The sequence below is a fragment of the Crocodylus porosus genome, unplaced genomic scaffold (assembly GCF_001723895.1).
Source record: "Crocodylus porosus isolate Cpor-Errol unplaced genomic scaffold, CroPor_comp1, whole genome shotgun sequence".
Taxonomy (NCBI): domain Eukaryota; kingdom Metazoa; phylum Chordata; order Crocodylia; family Crocodylidae; genus Crocodylus; species Crocodylus porosus.
Window position 1 is genome coordinate 1,250,080 of NW_017728931.1, and position 21,455 is coordinate 1,271,534.

At 48.3% G+C, this 21,455-nt stretch overlaps 1 protein-coding gene across 3 annotated transcripts in view; it reads right to left on the reverse strand.

Moving 5' to 3' along the window:
• RRBP1 (ribosome binding protein 1) overlaps positions 1–4,955 on the reverse strand; it is a 60,415-nt gene extending 55,460 nt beyond the window's left edge. For 2 of the 3 annotated variants that reach the window (XM_019544043.1, XM_019544041.1), the window contains exon 1: positions 4,832–4,955. The gene's annotated coding sequence lies outside the window, so the exon portion shown is untranslated. Of the gene's footprint in view, positions 1–20; positions 102–4,831 lie in introns of all 3 variants that reach the window. The other variant, XM_019544042.1, reaches the window with a different exon arrangement.
• Between the last annotated feature and the right edge of the window lie 16,500 nt (positions 4,956–21,455).

Below are 21,455 nucleotides of genomic sequence, written 5' to 3' on the forward strand. Positions count from 1 at the left end.
AGACGACTGCAGAGACTTACCCTAGCCAAGAGGACCAGAACAAATGTACCACCATGTGCAGTGTTTAGCCCAAAACCCTAGTATTCAGAGAACTGCAAATCCTGTTTTGGAAGGCAAAAGCATAATTAGGGAGCTGTTGGAAGCGTTAAGAGCTCAGACTCACTGACTTTTTACATGCCAAAAAAAAAAAAAAAAAAACACAACGCAGATTTCCAGGAGTCACCAACTTTCATAATGAATACACCAACTGTGGGTTAAGTGATCAATTCTTTCAAAACAGGATATGAAATGCTGTCCTTATTAGAAGGAACTGCAGGAAGTTGATACAGCATCACACCATTGGAGCCACTAGCACATGGAATAGTGCCACAGAGGAAGAGGCTGCCATGCCATGTTATAAACCACACACACCCAGAACCCTTTTTAGCTGTTGTAATAACACTGGAAAGCAAGACTCAAGCTGAAACCTACACGGCGTCTTCCAAGTTTATCATCAACCATGATATCTGACAGCAAAAATCAGCAAGATGCTTTCAGCAGAACAGAGCGAAGATGTTAATGCTAACAAAACAGTTAAAAATCAGACCTGATCCTGCAGGGCTCAACTCCCACTAGTAGCTGCTGCTTCTTGACATAAATCTCTAACACCCTGCAGAGACCACACACACATAGTCCTTCTACAAGTTGGACTTTGCTGTAGCAGGTCAAGATGTACCAGTCAAGGAAAACTCGCAACTTGAAAATATATAGGCAGGCGTGACATCTTCCTACGTGAAAGTTAGTCATGCACTCCAACCCCATTCTTAAAAGAAAAGCACCTCATCCACAAAAACATCAATCAGCTTTTCAGATGGAAGCCCCACTCCTTTTAAATAAAAGAAAATCCCTGCAATTTAAGTTTCGGAAGATCTCAAAGTAGCACAAAAAGGGGGAGAAGTCAATTATTACCAAAAGAACTAAAAAAGTCATCTCCTATCCAAACCCACCGGCATTCATGATTATAGTAGAGACATCTCTGGCTCAAGACACCTCTAGACAGTTGAAGAGAGAGACATATTTCACACTGGTTTGTGTAGTTGGAAGGCAGCTGAGTTGGCACGCACAACTTTAGCTGGAATTTCCTTTTCTTTAAAAAAAAAAAACAAAAAAAAACCCGAAAAAGAATGATAGATAGTAGGTGCATCTACACGTGCAATTAATGCAATGCAACAAACTCTGGAGCAGTTTGGGCTCAAGTAAACTGTTCTGAGACACAGCATCTAAACTGAGGCAGAGCAGCCCCCCCCCACCCCAGTAGCATCTACAGCAATTTGAGCTGGGGTGGAGCAAACCCCCAGCTGGCTGGGAGCAATTTATGTCCCCAGTCACTGCCTACACAGGCATTTCAGTGCAGTAAAGTACCCCACCCTAGGACAATACTGTCCCTGATGGTACTATCTTACAGCAGTTTAATTAGTTTACTGTCCTAATACTGGCGCACACGTAGACTGTGATGCTTTATTGAGGAGCTAACTAGTCTACTTCACAGTAGAAATGTGTAGATGAACCCCATCAGACTAAGTCAAGAGGAGGTACATGTGCATGCTTGCTTTTAACCCTCCCTCCCATGCACACAGCCCTCAAAAATTTGAGGTTAGTGACATCAGTTTGTTAACTGATTCTTGACAAAGTCTAGAGGTCAAAGGAATAATCATCATCTCTCCATTCTGTCCTCAGCACAACCCAATTTGAGGCTCACTATGAAAGCTACTTTAAAGTAATAGTCTTTACTCTCCCATTTTGCTGGTAACTTCCCTGGGAGGCAGCAATAGAGAAAGAATCATTGTTCTAGCATTTGGTTACAGGACTGTGTCCTGTGACAGGGCAGCCAGAAAAAGGAAACTGTACAGATGTGTTAACAATACAGAAGAAACATTCAAAATATTCCACCACCACCACCCCCACAAACCACCATCTCCAATAGGAAAAAAGAAAAGAAAATGCAAGACAAATACACACCTAACCCATTTTCCCACTGGCCCTAGTCCCAAATACTCACACTTGTATCTTGATCCCGCTTTCCTTCTGTTCTATACTGAACAATAAAATGCAGCAACTTTGGGTGTTACTTGCCCTCATGTTTTATAAAACACAGTTAAAGCTTAACTTAAATTGCATTCAGCTTAGGCACACAAACCACCACACAAGCTAGGCAACTGCAGCCATGTTTAGTATCATTTTTACCTTTATGAAAGTCAGAAACATGTTGTCAGTGCCTTAGTTTCACACATTTGTCAAGTTTATTATCCACAGATATTGCCCTTCTCCCCAAAACGTAAAAGGAGTTAAGATTAAACACCTCAGGAACACTCACCTACTAGCAATTTTAACAGATTCAAGATGTCTTGCCAACAAGTGACCGTTTTGAAAGAGAGGAAGCTCTTCAAGTCTGCAGTAGACTGTTACTAGTAACAGCCTTCCAAATGCTGAGATATATTCCCTTCACAACACTTGCTCCTACGTGTGACATGCTTGGTGACTGCAGGAGGTCTTGCTAACAAAGCCATGTGCAAGCTGAACACCTGGTTACCCTCCCTGTATTGATTAGTCTCAACTTTGTTCAAGCTCTTAAAATTTTGTGGTTCTTCAAATCTCACCCCTTCTCCCCAAGAAAAAGCTACCCTATTGTACACTTGAGAGATGGCACTTCATAAAGTGAAGTTGTGCTGTTGTAGGAAAGCTCAGGAAGTGTCGGAGTCAGCCAACATCTGCCAACAGATATCCTCTTTTTTTTTTTTCCTCCTCTAGGAGTCAGTGTTTCAAGTACTCACAGCTTTAGGTGAATGCAGAGTACACTATTTCAAGTGAGATGTTAAGCTTACTGTAATACTAGTAAGTACATAGCTGGTCACATAAAAAACAGAAATCACCCCAGAAATTCTGGCTTCTCTCAACTTCTGGACCATTGCAGCTACATCATTTTTACACTCCCTGGTTTTACAGAGTCAGCCAACCCAAAGCTTCTTCCATATATTGAAAACACCCCTTTCTATTCGCGGGTTCCTCTCCCATGTCAAACTTATCAACTCTGGATGCCTCAAAGAGTGCTGTTCTCTAGACAGTCGCGCTCTTATACAAGATACACATGCACACTAGCCACTGGCCTCTCATTGCAAGCTCATGCTTCTTTTCCATAAGCGTTACTCTTAAGGGTGTCACTGGAAGTTTGTTCCATCCATCAGACATCTGGTTCCTCTTGGCTACAACTTGAATGCACCACTTACATTTAAAATAAAAGCACCACTAAAATCATCCACAAATTCTGGGCTTCATCATGCAACTGCCTCTTTGCAAGCATGCTCCAAACCGCTCACCCAGCCCCCCTCCCACAGAAACAGGTCCTAAATCACTACTTCCCTCCTATAATTTCCCTGTCCTTACTGGTTTTCATATGTCTGCCACCATCTTTGGTCTTGTTATGATCACTGGAGTCCATACCAATCCGTGACTCATTCTGTAGATTAGAACTGCTGAAAGCCAGTTTAGAAGAGGGAACAATCTCTTTTTTAAAAGTGCATGTGCGTGGGGGGGGGAGAAGAGGGAAGAAATCGTGCTGTGGCTATAACCTCTTGCAACGGCACTTAATCAGATTACAGACCTTTTTTCACAGGATTGGCTCTGACCATGGTCAGAGGAATGCATTTGGAATATGTGTAACAGATGGGACTGCTGCCATGTGCAGCAGCTGGGTCAGTGAGGCAGGGGCCTGGAGTCCGGGCCCAGCCTGGGAGCTACCGAACCTTGGTGCCTGGCATCAGCCCCTCCAAGGCTCTGCCGCAGCAAGGCGGGGGGAGGGGACGACACATTTCGCTTTGCCCCTTTACCCAGGGCTACACCAAGAGGCCACCCAGAAGCTACCCAATTTGCTGCAGAGCCAACCCTACTTGGGAGGGGAATCCCTTCACATCCTGGCCCAGAGGGAAGTCTTCCTGCCTCCCTCTTCTGCCTGCCCAGGCATTCCTCAGTTTCCCCTCAAGGAAGTGGTGCCAGGCAGTGCAAGTTGGGGTCTGTCCTCCCACAACCCAGCAGAGCCCAGGAGAGGGCAGGACCTCCCAGCCCCCAGGGAAGGGGCAGCAAAGGCAGGCAGGCACTGGCCAGGCTGGCTCCTGGCAGAGCGAGGCCGCTTGCCGCTTGACCAGCGCTGGGGCTGCGGGGCTGGGCGGGACAGGAAGCGGAGCTATCCCCGGGCCAGGGGAGGGGACGGAGGGAGGAGACTCCCTCTCTGGATGTGGGGTATGGGGAGGTGCCCCTCCTCCTGCCCCCGGGGGGGCTGAACACGTCGCCCTTCCCAGCTGCCTCTGGCACGACAGCGTCCCATTCATGGGGGGGGAGGAAAGAGGGGCACTGGCCGGCCCGGGGGAGGAGGAACCCCGCGCTCAGCGGCCCCGGTTGCTCCCTCCCGGCGGCTCGGAGCAGGCGCGGGGCACTCCGGAGCCCCCCGAGGAGCATTTAAACCCGCTGGCCAGCTCCGAGCCCCCGAGCAGAGGGAGACGATCACCGCCTTCGCCTCCAGCCGGGCACCCAGCACAGGGCTGGGGACAGCCAGGGACCAGCCCCCCCCCACTCGGGGCCGGCGTGCGGCTCACCCAGGGATGACAGGCAGGGAGCAGCCCACGATCACTGGGACCCAGGGGGGTGCTGCTGCCCCGTCACCCACCCACCCACGCGGGTGACAGGCGGGATGCGGGACGCGGCTGGAGCCCATGGAACATGGGGACAGCGCGGACCGCGGCGGGGGGGTCTAGAGCGCGGCGCTCGAGAAGGGCTGGGGGAGGGGCAGCGCCCTGCTTACCTGCCCCGCTGCGATGCCCCCCGAGAGCCTGGCACGCGCCCGTCCCGCACTCCCGGCCCCGCGCTGCGCGGTGGAGTCGTGGCACTTTTTCCTCCGAGCTGGCGCTGAGCCTTTTTTTTCCAAGGGCTCCCCCTCCGCCCCGCCCCCGCGGCGCAGCATGGCGCCTCTGCCATTGGTCCCCTGCCCTGCCAATCCGCCCAATGAGCGAGGAGGAGGAGGAGGCCTGAGGGCTCCTGCAAATGGACTGGGCGGGCCCGTGACGTCCCGTGCCAGCCGGGCCAATGGTGGGCCGCGAGGGGGGGTTGTGGGAGTTGTAGTTCACCGCTGCGGGCTTTGACCCGAGGGAGGGAGCATTGCCTCTAGCAAACGCCCGCCCAGGAGCTGCCTGGACTCTGCCAGACGTTGGGCTGGGCCGGGGGCTGGCCTGGTATTTGTATCAGTGCAGGTGAAGGGAGGGGTTAAAATAACGACATCAAAAATGAATGATACATAGAGGGTCTCCCACTATGGGTCCCTGCAGCACCCAGCACCCTCCTGCCAGCGGTTCTCTCTGGGGCTTTGCTGGTTGCCCACACCTGGCATAATGCAGTTAGTTCCATTAAAGGAAATGAGGGGCCCCTGATTCACACTCTGTATTTATTTTACAAGCCAAAATCCAGCCCGCCTAACAGGATTAAAACACCCCTTCAAACCAGCAGCAGCAGACAGTGTTGCTGCAAAGGCCCTGGATCGGGCAAATACATCGGCTCATTCCTTAATGAACCCAAATAGCATCATGGAAATAAGCGGAGCTAATCACATGAATAACCTTAAGCACCAGCTTAAGTGTTTTCAGGACGCAGAGCTAAGAAAGGGCTGAAGGATCCAGCAAGAAGCATTACTGTAAACGGTGTGTTCAATGCTGGTCACACAGTGTAATATTCTCTCTATTTCTGTATTGGCTTTAGGGATCAGGGCCCTTTTTGTGTTGTGTGCGTGTATAATAAAATGGCAGTTCCTGCCACAAAGTGATCATATTCTGTGTTTGTACAAAACAAGACAAGTGAAATAAGTAAGCCACTTGCTGCAGCTTGACTCTGTCTTCTACAGCAGGTAGACATGTAGACACCACAGGGTAATGGTGAAAAAAATGTGAAATAATGAAGTTGTGTGAAAAAGTCTTGGCCGGGTTCAGTTTTGAAGGCATATTCTTCCCACATCCTCCTGTGTCCCCATCTTCTTGTGTTCTGTCCTACTAAGCTGCTCACTAGACTCTTTCTTTAAAAGTTTCCCACCGGAGTACAGTTTTTCTGATCCAGATCACCCTTTGCAGTTAGCCTGCAGCTTTGAAATCCATTGCTGAGCTCACTACGGATTTGAATCGCTTCTTTGCTTTGGTTGTTAGCAGATGGGAACTGTTCTATTATGCTGTATGAGGGTTTTTGTATGAAGATAATAACCTGTATGTAGGCAAAGACCATCAAAAACATTACCGTTTTGGTCTGATAGCTAATGTTTGAAATCTAATAGCATGGCACTGCAACAGCTGGCCATCATGACACGGTTTTATGCTATGATACTTCTTTAAATAATCAATCTAGCTTTGCCTACTTAAGCTTGACTCTCTGCATAGCTGCAGATATCACTTAAGATTCATTTGCATGATTTTTACATTTAATAGAAATTTCCCCATAGGGACTTGGCTCCGAAGAACATTATTGCACATTCCAATGAAACGTCATGCAAATATATACTAATCACAAGTGTCAATCAAATATCTGATTTGTATTACATGGGATAACTCTGTGCACTGTGGCTGGCACTATGCATCATTCCCATGAGAACCATAGCCCTTATTACTATTCAGGTTGCAGGAGATATTAGGGAGCTCATTCAAGATCAGTCCTTTACATGGCACACCGGGCAAACACATAATCAGAAGAATCCCACCTCCAAAATCATCTAAATGGAGAAGGCAGACAGAAATCAAATGGCTGAAGATCATACATCAGGTCAGCTGAAGAGGTGAGACTAAAAGGAAAGTCCCTTGTCTTAGGAGCTGATATCCGAACCACTGGGCCATAATGTCCTTCTAAGAAGTGGTGGTATCCCATCAGCTGACCAGAATCCTTTGCCAACACAATGTCATGCATAGTTGCGAGCAAATTCAGTAGTGACAGATGGCCACATCAATTTATTACTGTGCCCAGGGCTAGAAGCAGCACCTGAGTACCTGCCTATCAGCAGAGCAGGAAAACTGTCTCACTTTGCTAGACCCATTCATGTCCTTTCTCTCCTTGGATCACCTTGCAAGAGACTGCTAGGAGACCTGTCTCCCTGCAGTAGCTCCACACTTCTCCCTGGACCTGTTCATACGGCAGTGATGCTCTTTGAGCTTTGCCCTGAGAATTGGTTCTAGTCTCCAGGGATTGCTGAGGATCATATTTGTCACTCCCCATCTCTTCACAATCCTTTTGCACTGCTCCTGTATTCAAAGCAAGTCATTTGCAGGAAGCCAGTTGCCAAAGGCCATGTATAATCAGGTCTACCTTCTGGATAAGCTCTGAGCAGCTCCCATAGGCCCAGCCTACATCCAGTAAAGAAGTCCTAAACCTATGGTCCCTACAGACATGGTGAGATGGGCCTTGCAGAATCCCCTTTGTAGTGGCAACTCAAGCCCCCCTGGCCAATCAAGCTGGTCCAGCCCCACTCATGACTGAAGAATGACATACAAGGTCCAATAAACTACATCTTCTTGGTATGATGACAGGTCTGGCATGCAGAGGCTGGCATGCTAACATTATTCTGAACCTCCCACTCTACCTCCACCTGTTTACAACCTAGATTGTGAGCCCAGAAGCAGGCCAAATTAACTCCTGGATGAGATGCCAGAGTTACATCTCCAATACCAGCATTCAGTCTGTCCCAGTCTAGACCATAGGGCAGGAGAGAAGATGGTCAGGAACAGTGCAGAGGAAGGTAAAACCAGAAGCTCAGGGGACACCTGTGTATTGCTACCTTTGGCAATGGAGCAGTCAGACATCTGTCTGGGCTAAGCATCATTCTGTGAGTGCATGCAGAAGACACAATGACCCTCCAAGTAAGGTCTTCAAGAATCCTTACCTCAGAAATACTAGCAGTCAAGTGCAATCTGCTGTCTTCCAGGCACCAACACGTACTGTCTACTAAGAGGCACAGTGTAGAATTCTGTGTCACCTACTGGACTAACAAAGTGCAAGCTTGCGACCAATTCTGAGTTACCTAACTGAGGATAGAAATAATTGTTATTTCCTCTGGGTACGTTAGTGGGTGTACTTACATGCCCTGAAGAAGTAATGAAATTTAGTTGAGTAACTCAGCATTGGTCTCAATCTGCACTTCAGTCATCCACCAGGTAAAATGAGCTAGGGATAAGTCATTGTTACAGATGATGATTACAGGCTTGTCTACACCCTGTTGTGGCACATCCTAGTAAAGACACGACTGATCCCACTCCACCCAGCCAATCCAAACATAGTAGTTTGTCAGAGCAGCTGCTCCAGGCTCATTCCTCTGTGCCCACTCTCAAGCCCTTGGTCTCCAGTGGGCCTGAGAGCTGCAGCTGGGGACAAGCCTACTGTGACCTCACTGGCAATTTTTCAATTTGGAGTATGCTTGTAGGCCTCAGTAGGCAGAGCATGCTTTGGCTTCCCCACTCCTGGAGCCACGGCCATAGATGAGCCCTTAGATTGCCAGGGGGCTATGGTGGGCATATTTGGGGTGCACATATCTGGGATTTCACCTGCCTCCTCCATGTCCTACTGACTGTTATATACGTACTTCTTGAGTCCATCTGCTGCCTCTTTATGCTGCTCTTGCAGTGAACAGCAGTCAGACCTGTCCAGCTGAATGCCTCCCATGTGCATGGGAGTCCCATGCTGGCATGTGTATAGACACGGCATAGCTGGCTCCTGCAGCTCAGGACAGGGATGACTTAGAAACTCAGGGTACATTGATGGTGGGGTGGAGGCAGTGCAGACTTAGGTTGGGAATCACTGCAGTCAATGGTGACTCAGGCCTTGACCCCAAGCCCATTGAAGCAAACAGAAACCTTTCCATTTTCTGCAATGGGCACTGGAGCAAGCGCTTTGGAACTGATGACACTGAAACAATTCCTTTCTGACAGAATGTCAGGCAGGGACCAGAATAGCATAAAGACCACGTTATTCATTGCCCATCAGTGCTGAGGTGTCTTAATAGACTACAGGTAGGGCACAAAATTAACAGAACTGTCAGAGCATGGGTTCATCACTGGATAAGTTTCTGTATATATTTACTGTCTGAGGCCAAAGAGAGAGAAAACGCATGTTGATAATAGATGGAAGAATGCAGAAGAGAAAAACTGAAAAATCAGCTGAAGCCTAAAGCCTTCACCATGCTATACTATAATTAGCTTCACAGGAGCAACTGGAGGTCAGAATCCACTGGGCAGTCAGTCTCTGCCCCAATGAGTGCACAGCCTCTCAAGATGAAACACAAAAGAGCTCCCCCAACTATGCTTGGATTGCCCCAACATCACACAGAAGATCTGTGCTAGAAGATGAATTTGAACCAAGTGTTCCTACATTTTAGCTCTCTGACCCCAGGCTGTCCTTCCATTTGCTTTTATCGAACAGCTCTAGCCAGGAACTAAGACAGTTGTATGTTATCAAAGCTCTGACACTCAGTTGGACATTGAATCTGTAGCAAAAGTTCATTTGTTATGAAATCAGGACTCAGGATATAATATTTAGACCCAGGATCCTAGGGTTGAACCTCAAGGGTCCATCCCTCTGCACAGATGCAGAATGTTATCCCTATGCTGTTCCAGCCAGATACCTGTCCAGCCTCTTTAAAACTTCCAGTGAAGGGGATTCTACAGCTTCTCGCAGACAGCTTGTTCCATGGTCCCACTGTTTTAGGAAGTTCTGCCTGGGGTTTGATCTTAGCCTGCTTTGCAGACATTTGAACCCATTCATTTAAGGTAATAGTTTAAACCCCTTGGGAAAGATACTGTGACTCTTGATCTTTTTGGATTTCCCAGTCATCCCACAATCTCACCCCTTCCAGCCAGATGCAGTTGCTTTTTAGGATCATAGGAAAGTAGGGCTGGAAGGTTATCTAAGTCAGCCCTCTGCTCAAGGCAGGATTGTTCCTGACTAAACCACCCCAGCAAAGTGTCCAGCTAACCTATTCTTGAAAATTTCCAGGAATGGAAATTCCACAACTTCTCTGGGCAGCCTGTTACAGTGTTTAACCATCCTCATAGTCAGAAAGTTCCTCTTAATCTCCAATATTAATTTACCCTGCTGCAGCTTAAGGCCACTGCTCCTAGTTCTGTCCCCTGCAACTACAAAGTCCAGTCTATATCCATCCTCTCTATAATTGCCTTTCAGGTATTTGAAGACTGTTAGCAGATCCCCCTCAGTCTTCTCTTCCCCAGACTAAATAATGGTAGTTCTTTCAGCCTTCTACCTTAAGTCATGCTTCCCAGGCCTCTAATCATTTTTGTTGCTCTCTGCTGGACTCTTTCCAATCTGTACACATGTTCCCTGAAGTGTGGGGCCCAAAACTGGACACAGTACTCCAGGTAAGGCCTCACCAATGCTAAACGGAGCAAACAGATAGGTTCCCTTGATTTGCAAGTGGCATTCCTGTTAATACAACCCGGGATGCTGTTGGCTTTTTGCGCAACAAGAGCACACTGTTGGCTCATATTCAGCTTATGGTCCACTATAACCCCCAGGTACTTCTCTACAGCCTAGCCAGTCATCTCCCAGTCTGCATTTGCATTCCATACCAAAGGAGGAACTTTGCACTTGTGGAACAAAAAGGTTAAATATGCAACAAATGCAGAATTTAAGTGGAGTTAATGTGCCAAGATTTCAGGGCAGCTCCTGGGGAGATTCATTATTTTTAAATATATCATTTAATTCTATGGGCTGCAATGGTGTTACACTGATCCACACCAGCTGAAGCTCTGGCCTGAGAACTCTCTACCATACTGCTCAGAAAACAAGTGCTGCTATTGAAGCAGGGCTGAGATAGGTCAATGGGCCTTGTTTATTGCCTGGTACATCTCGCCACAACAGAGATGAGAATGAGTGACTCTTTCATGCAAACAGATGCGATGAAAAAAGTGAACAAATATGCTAATTGACAAACATTTCTGTTAATTATGGTAATGCTGCTGCTGTGTGGGGTCCCAAAATAATCACGTGCACTTCTATTCTCAGCCCTTGCAAATGCTCCAAGGCTTTTTTGACTTTCCAGGATACTTGCAGCCAGCCTGCCAGGACTCTGTCAGACTGACTGAGGCTTCCACCTCCCCCCACTGTCCCCAAGCAGAAGGGGCCTGATCTCAAAGAACTTGTTAAATCAACTAGGAGTCAGAGAATATCACATGCACTGGCTGTAATGTCAACACTCAGTCATAAAAGCACAGCAGGCAGGAAGGGCGGACTTGGGCTTAACCTGTTAGACTAGGGGCATCTATATATGTGCTGTGGGGTTTTGAGGGGCTCTGAGAGCCGCTCTAATTAAAGCACCCTCAGCATCACATGTATTCAGCTCCTGCGCTTCAAAATGGTGGCAGAGGCGCTCTAACTCAAGTTTGTTCAACAAGTTTTAGTTAAAGCACCCCGGCTGCCATTTTGAAATGCAGAGACACTGAATGCATGTCATGCAGAGTGTGGCAGGGTGTTGTTGGTGCCTGCCACTTTAAGGGCTGAGCCAAGCAGCAGCAGGTGCTTGATTGTGGCAGCCATTTTAAAACTCTGGCCACCCATATAAACAGGGTAGTTTCCTGCTAGCCAAATGCAACATCCTGGAGGTAAGGCAGGAGCTCCAGGGGGTTGGTTGGAGGCTTCTGGTCCTGGGCATCACCTAAAACTGCACCCTGTTGGGAGTGGGTGGCTTTGTGGGGCTTTCAGTGGTGCAGAAGTTCCCCAGGAGATACCAGGCCAGTTACCACCCTGGTGAAAGGTGGGTTGGGATATCTTAACTCCTAGCCCCCACAACACTGTGGGTACAAGAGGACCAAGCACAGCTATGGCCACCTGAGCCCCCACTGGGGAGGGAAGCCCTGTGGTCCTGGGGAGGGGTAGAGATGAAGATCCCTGATGAAGTGGAAGCCAGAGGGCTTGGAGTCTGGGATGTGTGTGTGAGTATGTATAGAGTTGCCCTGGGAGGGGCCAAGGCAAGCTTGGCCCTGGTCAGATAATTGGCTGGCTACTAACCTGCTGAGGATTGTGGGAGAGACCCAAAAGATGGTACATCTGCCACCCAAGGTATGAGCTGGAAAAGCCTATAGCTGAAGCGGCCTGCTCTGGGAAGGAGCAAGATGGTATAAGTTGCTGATGTGTGGGAAAAACCCTGTGACTCCCTAGTATGAGGAGGGTGGTATGAATGTGTCTGAGGCCTGACAACAAGGGCCAAGCTTGGTCTGGCTGTAGGCAGGACCATTGTGTCATCTAGATGCCTTCTGCAAGGCTTGGGCTGTGGTGTAGGGGAGGGATGGAGCTCCAGATAGCACCCCCTGACATCACAGCAAGAATGAGCAGCCTCCTGCCTTATTAAAACAAATTAAGAAACCTCAACAGGGTGAGGCAGGTTGCTGGCCCAGAACAGATGGGTGGGTCAATGGCAGACAGGCCCTGAGAGAGCCCCCTGTTGTACAGAGGCTGCTGGAGAATGCTAACTGGTGTGCTTCAGCAGACCTGCAGCAACTCCCCCCCCACCCCACTGCAAGGGCTGGAGCTGCAGGCTTAGGCTTATGGAGCAGGACCACACAGAAAAGGCAGGCTCTGCTCCCTCCCCCTGTACAGCACTGGCCAGAGCCTTGCCAGTGCTGGGCATGAGTGCCCTGATAACCTCACCTGCTGCTGCTGTCAGGGAATAGACTGTTCTTAGTGGTGGCAGATGACAGCACAAGGAGCAATGGTCTCAAGTTACAACAAGGTAAGTTTAAGTTAGATATTCAGAAAAACTCTCACTAAGAGGGTGGTAAAGCACTAGAGCAGGTTACCTAGAGGTGGTGGAATCTCCATCCTTGGAGGTTTTTTAAGGCCTGTCTTGTAGGGTTGTACAAAATTTCACAGGGTGTTTTCATTTCAACGCTGTTTCAACTTTTTTCAAGCTCAAAACTGTGCAGTTGAAACGAAATGAAAGGCTTCGAAACTGCCCTCACTTTCATTTTGAGGCTGCTGAAACATTTCGAAAGTTTCGAAGCTGGGCTTAGTTTGTCTTTGGCTGCAAGCAAGGAAATAGAGGGTGAAGAGTGGGGGAAGGACTTCTTTGATATTGTGTAGCTGGTCAGTGACTGTAATCTTTCCCTGAGGTCCTTTCCAATCCCAGTGCTCTGGGGGAGGGATGGAAAAACAGCATAAAAAGCATTGTTTGAATTGAGCGTTCTCTGTGCCTTCACACAAGTGACGCAAGCTTTGCTCTGAACAGTTTGAGGTGTAGTTTCCCAGAAAACCCTGCACCCATCTCCTTGAAACTTGACAGGCTTTGTGGCCTCAGCAGGGGCTACCTTCCCTGCTGTCTTTCATTTCTTTCTGGCAAGAAACGATAGAGTATAGGCATTTTCATGATTCCCCATTATAGCTTATGGACAAAGTCAAAACGTGTTGAAACAGTTTTGACAGCACGAAATAGTGCTTTGAAACTAAACAAAATGTCAAAATGAAATGCTGTCCCTTCGAAACAGGGAAATGGTAGTCGAAATGAAACGGTGCTGTCTTGCACAGCCCTACTACCTTGACAAAGCCCTGGCTGAAATGATCTAGTTGGGGCTGACCCTGCTTTGAGCAGGGGGTTGGACTAGATGACCCCTTGAGGTCCCTTCCAACCCTAACTTTCGATGACTTGATTGTGTCTGCTCCAGTGTGTTCTAATTGGCATGCATCAGAGCAGAAGTCCATCACTTCTATAGGTGCCCTAGAGTGCTGGTAACCTATGCTTAAGTGCTGCTATTGCCTTCCCTTGAGTCCTACAGCAACTTTGGAACATGGGGCTCCAAGGGGTCGCTTGGGCCATAAAGTCCAATCTTGGAGTCCAAGTCTGAGTTACTTTAGAATGAACCCATAAAGGGACTTGGGTGCCTATGTTTACCATATTTACCTGCATACCACATGAATGCTTTCCTCCAAATCAGCCCTCCAAAACTGGGGTTTGTGTCTTAAGGGAAGCTGGTCGTCTTGGTCTTTTTGGGGTTTTTTTTGTTTGTTTGTATTTTTCTTCTTTAGAGTAGAAGCAAGCGGGTGCTGTGCTGTAATGGACACCAAAATGGTTTCTGCTTCTCTCTGGCCTCGGCAAGCAGAAAGGGTAGGGTTGACTTGAAAGGGTAGAGTAACTAAAGAACTTGCAATAAGTATTGCCTAAGTGTTGCTTGCCCTGAACCAGCTCAGTGCTTGCTTCAGGCATAAGTGAGCTACTGCATGCAGTCAGCAGTATGTGGATGGAACCTGTAGAAAGAAAGAAGCAATGGGTTTGCTACTGCCCTTGCAAGGGTTCATGGCCTAGCCATGTTGATGTCCTGCTATACCAAGAAGTTCCTGTTGCCTTACCCAGACTGTCTCCTGGGATGCCACACTTCTTGGACATGCTGGGTTTCCAAGAGGACTGACTTTGTCATACAGCCATGACTCCAGAAAACGTTTTTGCTGCATTCTGCCTTACAAAAAACAAGGTGTGTGGTATACACAAAAATGCAGTGTAACTTGAAGCCTCAAAGCCCTGCACAGCTGGTACCTACATTCCTGCCAGTAGAGGCCGTGCATCTCTACCGCTGGGCATGTGCACAGACATCTAAACCCAGCATTGCTGACATGGTTGGCAGGTTTAGATATTCTCCCCATCTTGTCTGTGGGGCCTGCTCTATGCCCATCCTAAAAACATACCATATCAGCAAGGAGGAGATGATACTGCCAGGCCCCTGCCTCCTATTCAATTGCTCAATGTTCAGAGCAGTCACCTGGAAGAGAAACTCACCCACCACCTTGGCCTGCTTTGGAGCATAGATCTGAACCAAGCACTTGCCCCTGTAGGGCCTTCTAAACCAACAGCCTGCCTGTCTCTCCTGTTGCTATTTTTCCATGTTGTGTAATGTCCTAGAGACTCATTAGAGCAGACACAAGAGCCTGCTCGTCCAGCTGAGTGCTCTTGCAAGCAAGGCCCTAGCATCACTCTTCTTCTCTGACCAAGTGAACATTGAAGTAGTTTATGCACATACCACAGCTTCAACAGGAGAGACTTTGAGGTGGGGGTGGGGGGGAGAGAGGGGGATGATGGCTTCAGAGTACCCACTAGTCTAGGGACTTGGTATACATGTCATGAGATGGAAGCAGAATTGAACCCAAGTCTCACATCTTGGGCAGAGAAGGAATGTGAACCTTGCCTACTTAGCCAATTGCTGAACTAGTGGGCTAAGGAAGCAGGGCTGATGTTGACTGTGCTTCCTAGTAGCTGGGCTCTGTTCAAAAGAAGTGCTGGGAGACTTAGTTAGTCATGTTAGTTTGAAGTCCATTAGAAGGCAGGGAAAAGGTGTGTCTTATCTGTCAAAGTAGATAGATGCACCTAACTCCAGGAGAGATTTCATGGCTTTCTCTTTCAGAATTGACCCTAAATCCTTGTAGCTCAGTTTCTTGCTTGTAAAAGGGGGACTTCTGATTTGGCCTGCTTTGAAACTGTGTGAGCTCTTTGGAGCAAAGACTGTGGAAAAGCAACACTGCTGCTGCTACCCAGTATTTAGCAGGGGGCTGCACTGCAAACAATGGCAGAAGGGGAAGGCAATCACAGTCAGCTGCATCTAGAGAAGGAATTTTAAGCAAGTAGGCTGCATCCTGCTGGAGTTTTGCCTGGTGTTATTTGATCTGTAAATAAAATGCCACGGGATCTTCAGCAGCAACCAGGCCCTCTGAGAAGTACTTCATGGACAAGGAAGTGCTGCCAGCAACAAGGTCCTCCCTCAGAGCACTAAAGTATGGGCCTGGCACTGACACGGGTCTCTTCCCAGAGGCACCACTCAATCCACCCCTTGCAATAGCACTGAAAAGTCTACTCCTATCTTTGCTTGGCTTTTCATCTCTGGTGAGACCAGCCCAGCTCCTGGCCTGGTTCTAGATCAGAACCTCCCATTGGTCTCTGATCCTGTGATGCTAATGTTTCTTTACCCTTTACCCTTCTTATCCTTATTTCTTCTATTTCCTTTCTTCTGCAGGCCATATCTCTGGGGTAGCTCTGAGCAATCACAACCTGGCTACTCTTCCAAGACTGAATTTCCCTGTTGTCAGAATGCAGCACTCTGCCTTGATTATGCTAATTATTTTTGGCACATTAGTTTCTATTAACTTGCAGGGTATTTAAATAGAGGCCAGCTCCTCCATCATCTGGGCTGACACTGCCTGCAGAGTGCACAGCCAATCAGGGGCAGGCTGCAATAGCAAGGTGAGGCTGTCTTCATGGCTGTAGTATTGCTGGCCTCCTGGCTACAAGTCCTTAGAGTGTGTCAGTCCACATATCCCCATGACCTCAATGGAGCTAGCTGACTTGCTTCAATTCTGGGAGACACTGCAGTGACAGAGGAAGCCTTTCATAACCCCTTGTGGTTCATAACTGATTTATTCCATACAAACTTCCCTCACAGTCCCAGATTTATCCTTCCCAACTCTTGCCCAGAAGAAAGCAGAGCCTACCTACTGCTCCTGCTGGGCCTACCTAACCCCTTCCCTGCCCTGGTGGTGTGTACAGCCTGCCTATCCCACCATCTGTCCTCTATAGGGACTTGTTTGGATTGAATTTTCATTAGATTTTTTTTACCTCCTTTATGGATTCTGATGCACAAATCCTAGGGTAGAGTTGATGCTTATCCTTCTCCATTGCCAGACATATTCCCAGTAACAGCAGCTTTTCTTCACAGCTGGGCAAAATTAATGTCTGCCCTGGGGAAAAATCACTTTTAACACCATGCCCAAGGCACCATGACTGCAGGATGTGGCTTAATAGGATTCAAGGAAGGGATTGGACATGTGGATATCAAGAATGTTGTTAACTATAACAAGGAAAAAACAAACAACAGTCCTCCCACACCAAACAGTTAGTCTGACTGGCATAGATATGGTGTGTCTACTTCTGTCACTAATAGCACACAAGATAATGATGTGGCCAGCATCACACCCAGCTACCCTTAACCTCCAGGCAGAATGACAGCATGCCCACTTAGAGCTGGGTTGATCAGGACTAGGCACTTCAGCACAAGCGCAGAACAAATCTTGCCCCACTACCTTTTAAAGTGCTAGCAAGAGAGATTAACTGTTCTGCTACCACAGCAATTTGCCGTTACACTAGTAAATCTTAACGCAATAGCCAAGAAGCTTGTAAGACCTATAAACCTCTGGCAACTGATGATCATCAAAGCATATTACCCTATTGGGCAGCAGTAGCCCTTAACCCCTGGTATGGACCAGCATTTCATAACATTGTGCTTAGCACTGTATCAACACAGACACAAAAGACAGCACCTAGCCCAAGCAGCCATGTATAAGACCTTTCCTCTTTATATGTGTAGTCTTACTGTGACCGTTACATTACCTATAGAGTAGATAGAATAGGGATAGTCTGCATGAGGGTTTACATTAAAATTTGTGCTTCTCCAAACTTCTGAGCTGGAAGAGCCTCTATAGCCTCCCTCCAGCCTTACTGCTGATGGGATAAATTAGGTGGTGAGCTGACCCTTTCTCTGGTCCTGCAGTCAGAGGACAAAAGCCCCTCCATTCTCAATCTGTGCTGGCTGCAAGGCAAAAGTTGCTGCAGGCTGACTCAGCTGTGGACTTGCAAAGTTTGTTCATGTTCTTGTACAGCAAAAGAGGTGTTCTGTGCTTGGAAAAACAGAACTGCCCAACTAGAAAATGGCCTTGATCTGTGGATTCATGCTGCTTGCAAGCTTAACCAAACAAAAAAAGTGAAAGAGATGGGTATTGTGAATGTTTTTCTGTGGTAAGAGCAGCGCTGGAAGTTCACAACCAGGATCCTGGACTATGTAGGCTAAAGAGCTAGCAGTAACCAACAGGTTGCTGGCGGGTGAGGGTGACCTGGGAAGGGCTTCTCTGAGTGATGATATGAAGAGCAGCGTGGTAGCTTCTGTGAAAGGCAGAAAAGGCTTTGGAGTGGCATACACCTTGTTCATTAGGAAACGCAGACTGCCAGACGGAATGCCACAAATCAATGATCCAAGCTAGCGCACATGAAACTGATGCAGCTGATGAGAAAAGGTGAGATTTCGATCCCATAACAAGTTCTGTGGGGAATGATCTTTGCATCTCCAGCAAATTCTGAGTGTGATGCATGGGTAGAGGGGTCTGCTGAGCCAGGGTCATGCACATGGAATGGAGATCTGCCTGCCAGGACAGAATCCTAAGTGAGTGACTGCTGACTAGCAATGCTAATGTGCTTCACCAGCCGTGGTTCTGCTACTAGGGCACTGACCCACTGAAACCTAAACATGAGAACCTACTTCCTTTCCTTTGAGTGCTATGTGTCAGTCACAGTTCAGTACAGTAGAGGGTTCAACTTTCTGGGCAGGCATGACGCACATTAGCCCTGCATCCTCCCCAAGTGCCACTCCGATTGCCTTCCCCTACCCAATCTGCTACTCTGCTTTCTGCATCTTGCCCTGTTTGACCTGCTGCTTTGCTTTTTGCACTTTGCCATATCTGCTGCTGTGCTGCCTGTCCCATCCCCAATCTTCTGTGCGATATGCAAAGGCTGCCCATGACATTTATGACACAACCCCTGGTTTAATACATCCCTTATCCAAACACAGGATTCATAGGCAGTAAAGATGGATCTTCCACCAATTCTCAAGCTGCACCTGGAAGTCCAGACCCCCTTTAACTAAGTTTCCTAGCAGCACTTTGGAGAGGTCCTTTTAATGAATGAGCATGTGAACAGTTGAAATTTCACCCCACCTAAAATGTTGATCTGGGTGTCACTCTTGGGAGTGAACTCAACATGCATACCCCTCTCATACAAGCAGCTATGAAATCCTCATTGCAGCATAGTCATTGACCACACAGTTCAAGCTGCCAGCTCAAAGAGGCCACTGTTGGTTCATAAACAGCTGCGCTGGCAGAGCCTGTGCGTGTATGCCTGCAACTGAGCTGCAATTCAGAGGCCACATCTGGTAGGAAAGGAAGGAATAGCACTAGGTGAGCTACAAGGACAAACAAGGCATTACAAAATGATGAGATTAAAGCAAATGACATGTGATAGGCTTGGGCTGCTGGTCTCCAGAAAGCAAGACCTTGGTGAACACGTGGTGTTTGGAACAGGTACATTTCCACTTGTTTCATCTCTTTCCCAAGATCACCTACACCACATGGTTTTTAGGCACCTCTCAATGGCTTCCAAAGTGCTCCAGAGAGCACTAGTGAGAAGCATGCCTCACCACCCCCTCTTGCTGTACATGTTCCAAGCTCAGAAGTGGGCTTGGGGAGCCATCCTGATGGCATCCTCTGCCACTGGCCTGGAGCTCCCTGGGTCTGGCATGCTTGATGGCAGCATTATAGGGACACCTTTAATATTTCCTTGGTGCAGATGGGCAGGGGTTGCTTCTGAAGAAGTAGTCCTGCTATTACACTGAGCTTCATTGAGGTGTAGTTTTGGCCAGTTGTGCCCGGCTGTGGGGGTTTGTCCTCATGACATTCCCAGTTAAGTATTTGCACCCAGACTGTCAGGTTTACATAATGTGTTTGCTGGGATTTGTATTTAGCTACGCAAAAAAAATGGCAAGCATTTGTGTGTGCCTGCATGGAATAACATTTTGCTCAGCATGGAAGCACATGTGGGGCAGGGACCTACTTTTTCTGCTAAGGTTATAAAGCACTTGCTATACTTTTGCAGCTAACTAATGAGCTAACTAACCAAATGGTGTAAGTTATTGGAAATTTTAATAAGTAAACAAAGCTAGATTTGAACATGCAAACCTAACTACATACAGGCAACTGCTCTACCTGCAAAGCTATTGCAGATCAGGACTTGTGGGGTACCATATATACTACCTGACCTTTCTAGTTTGTCCCATTTGAGCTCCTGTAGCCATCTGGCTCCTTCCAGCTTATAAAAGGAGGAGCTTGAGCTGTTTTTTCCCCACTTTTACTCTTTTGCTGCCTTTCTGTAAATTTATTTTTGTCCAGGGAGCCACACTACTGGAGCCATACAAACAGGCGTGCTTGTCTGCCAGCGCGTGAGTTAGCACGGAGTTCACACAGGAGGGTGTGCAGGAGGGCCCAAGGCCCTGCCTGCAAACCCCCTAGGGTAGAAAGTCCCAGCCATAGCCAGCCTACCAGAGGCATGACACGGATGGGCACATGCCGCACCCCGAGGGTCCCCTCGGGCTCTGCAGCCCCCCCTCTGGCACCTCAGAGACGGCCACCCAGATGGAGCCCGTGGTTCCGGGCTCCACGCAGATGGAGCCCCTGGCTCTCGGCTGCAGGGGCTGCCTGTCCCTTTTTCAGGTTCTGGAGCCCCTGGGAGTCACCTCCCCTTGTGGGGTCTGCTCTCTTTTGGGTCTCTAGCGTGCCAGTTGGAGGAGCTCCAGGACACAGTCCAGAGACTTCCAAGCCCAAAGGGTGGTAATTCCAACACAGATCAAAGGGAGCAGGAGGGCGCAAAAGCCCCCATGGCTCACCAAAAGCATCCAGGAATGTCTCCTAGCTAAAAGGGAGGCGTACACCCAATGGAAGGGAGGGACCATCACCAGGGAGGACTAGACTGCGGTTGCTCAGGGATCCAGGGGGGCGGTCAGGAAGGCCAAGGCGGAGATGGAACTGGTACTAGCTTCCCGGATTAAGGACAAGAAAAAGTCCTTTTTTAAATACATAGGGGGTAAAAAGAAGATACCGGGTACTGTGGGACGCCTGCAAGACAAGCTAGGAAATTTGGTCGCCACGCTAGACAACAAAGCTAACCTATTTAATGACTTCTTTGCCTCCATTTTCCTGAGCAGGGACCGGATCAGCCCCCCCACTGGGCCCCCCTCAGGCCCCAGGGGAGGTACACTTAGGCCAAGGGTCAGTGAGGATCTAGTCAGGGAACTTCTGGAGGGACTGGATGTATTTAAATCAGCTGGTCCGGACAATCTCCACCCCAGAGTGCTGGGGGAATTAGCTGGGGTCATTGCAGGACCCCTGGCACAGCTTTACGAGCACTCGTGATGCTCTGGCAAGGTGCCAGAGGACTGGAAGAGGGCCAGTGTGGTTCCCATCTTCAAAAAAGGGAGGAAGGAGGACCCGGGGAACTATAGGCCAGTTAGTCATACCTCGATCCTGGGTAAGCTTTTTGAGATGATTATTCTGGCACATGTTCAGGAGGGGCCAGCAGGGGAGATTAAGCTTAGAGGCCACCAACACAGGTTCATTAGAGGCAGGTCCTGTCAGACCAACCTGGTGGGCTTCTATGACTAGTCACCAAATCTTTAGATGCAGGGGTAGCAGTGGACATAGTCTTTCTGGACTTTCGGAAGGTCTTCGACACTGTCTCTCACCCCACTCTCATTAAGAAACTGGCAGACTGTGGTGTCGACATCCACACAGTCACTTGGGTCGCCAACTGGCTGGAGGGCCGCACC